The following is a 2,742-nucleotide window of genomic DNA, read 5'->3' as shown; positions in this document are numbered from 1 at the left end:
TAAAACTCAAACAATATGCAAAAAGAAAGCCAATGCACATGTCCCACAAAAACACATATTTTTCCACGCATGCCAAAAACCCATTTAGCCCAAAAATATACCGTTTAAAACCTTGTCATTATCCCAGATAATGGCCCAAACCACCATTTTCCTAGAAAATGGATCACAAAGCCTCAACACATCCTCGTCATTTTCCCAGAAAATGGTCCGCATCCGAAAACCATAAAACCAATTCAATTATGTATGCACCATGATCTCCCCTAGGGATCATCAGCACACCCTGGTTCTGTGCCACACTGCAGGTAACGACTACGCGTGTGACACCTAAACGAGCGATGCCTAAACTCACACCCAGCGCATTCCTGGCCAGGCCATCCTCTAGTCCCCGCCACTCTAGGGACCACGGAGTCGACACGACAGTGTTACCGTATCGTGCGATCCGGTCGTCGCCCTGTGACTACCCAGGAGATGTCACTCAGTATTATCCACTCCCGAGTGACCAGAGGAGCTCCACCGAGATAATAACCCATCCCAGCTTGGGCTCGTGAGACACATGCATTCGAAATCCATTTACGCCAACAAAACACGATTTTCTCAATTAAAATAAAATGCGCATGAATGCAATATAAATGCAACCTCAAGGCATAAAACAACCAACCAATCCAAATCAACACATCAAGCAACTCCGTCCTCAATCCATCCGACCCCCGAACTCCTCAGACTCAGTCCATAATCAACCAACCAACAACAAATATTTATTGTAAGAGCAAAATACATTTAAATCTAAAAGTAGAGTTTGAAAAATACTTACAGCGCTATACGGTATTTTTTGAAAGCTCGCGGCATTGCAAACAGCGGAGGAAAAGCAACGTAACAGTGTAATTTACACTGTGGCCGCGGGTAATAAATTACCCACTTTCGAACGGGGACACACTAAGACCCAAAATTGATAGGGAAGGGTCTAAGGATGTTCATGAAGCTAGTGGAAGTGAGCTTTGGCCGTGGGTGGTGGCGCACGGTGGTGGATCGGCCACTTGAAGCCAATTTCGGCCTTGGAGAGTGAGGGAGAGTGAGGGCTATACACAACTCCGTTGGTCATGAAATTTCTTGGGGAAGGTCATGGTGATGAGAGGAACAAGATGGTGGTGGTGAAACACCATGGGTGGCCGTGTACGGCGGCGTACGGTGGTGCAACCGAAACTCTAGCTATGGAGACCCATCGGAGAAAAAGAGAGAGTTAGGGGAAAAGAATGACATGGGGAGGAAGTCCTTGATGTGGTGAATCCAATGGTGGTGCTTGGTAGCTGATTTGGCCGTGTATGGTGGCTCAAAAAGGAGAAAAAGGCTTGAAAACCCATTTGTTTGGAGGAGAAAAGAGAGAGAGTGCGTGGCCGGCGTAGCACACCACCGGTGCAGTAAGGCTCGCCGGTGTGGGAGGGACATGCTAGAGGTGGAGGTGGCACCGGCTGGAAGCTTGGACCGATCGGTTAAGGGAGAGAGAGGCCGTGCAAGCAGGAGAAGGAAGAAAGAAGAAAGAAAAAGAAGAAAAAAGAAAAGAAAGAAAGGAAAAAGAAAAGGAAAAAGGGAAAAAGAAAAAGAGAAAAGAAAAAGAAATGAGGTCCAGTCCTCACTTTGGAAACTAAAAACTGATTCGCCGAAAACGATATTAAAAATCATAAAACGACTAAAATAAATTAAACACCACATCAAATAAAATAAAAACCAATTAAAATACATTAATTTAAAATAAATAAACCAATATATTAGTTAAATTAAAAACACTCCTTCAGTAAAAATACATGTAAAAGCGGGTCATTACATTAAATATCCTTCCTTATATCACTAAAAAGTATTCTATATCTACACTAGTATGAACAATAATACTCCTAATAAGAATTGTTACTCTTATCACCTGGGTAACAATTTAGCTTTCGAACTGAACTCTCATGTGCTACCACAATTACTAAAAACAAGGATTCACTTGAATCCAGTAATGTACAAGTTACAAACCTCAAAATAACAATAATACACTAATGCCATCAATCGCAATCCAATCAATATTAACTAAGCTTAACAATATAGAGGTATTAGAAAAATACCAAGAATGACATTTGCTCTATATGTTCTTGGGGCGTCAGTGTCTGTCTCTAAACTGCATAGACTTGAGCTGGCATTAGAGGCCATGGCTTTAGTTTGGAATCTCCATTAGGAGCAATTCCTTTCCTCTGATAATTTTTGATCACATGGTCAGGTTGGCCACATTCAAAACAAAGTCCTAAGGTGAGTTTACACTTGCCTCCATGGTTCTTTCTGCACATCTCACATATTGGATATACGGTCAACATTGAGCTTTTAGTCTTGATTCCTTTCCATTTTCCTAGTTCAATAAACACTTTCTTCCTTTCTGAACTCTCTTCACTAGCATACGATGAAGTCTTCTTTCTTTTTGCAATGACCAAGGCAGTCAATCTCTTCTGCTCAACCTTAGCTATGGCAACGACATTTACACTCTCTTGGTAATTCTCTATTCTAAGGCAAGCTACTTGACTACAGATTCTAGGCTGAAGTCTTGTTTGAAACTTTTGCGCCTACATCCTTTGAGTAGAAATCAAGTGTGGTGCAAATCTTCCCAACGTCGTGAATTTAGCAGCGTACTACTCTACAGTCAAACTGCCTTGAGTTAAAGATGAGAACTCTTGTGCCTTCAGTTGTTTGACAAAATTCGAGAAGAATCTATTGTCA

The sequence above is a fragment of the Carya illinoinensis genome, chromosome 6 (assembly GCF_018687715.1).
Source record: "Carya illinoinensis cultivar Pawnee chromosome 6, C.illinoinensisPawnee_v1, whole genome shotgun sequence".
Classification (NCBI taxonomy): domain Eukaryota; kingdom Viridiplantae; phylum Streptophyta; class Magnoliopsida; order Fagales; family Juglandaceae; genus Carya; species Carya illinoinensis.
The sequence above is the reverse complement of the archived record's forward strand: the minus strand, read 5'-3'. Positions refer to the sequence as shown.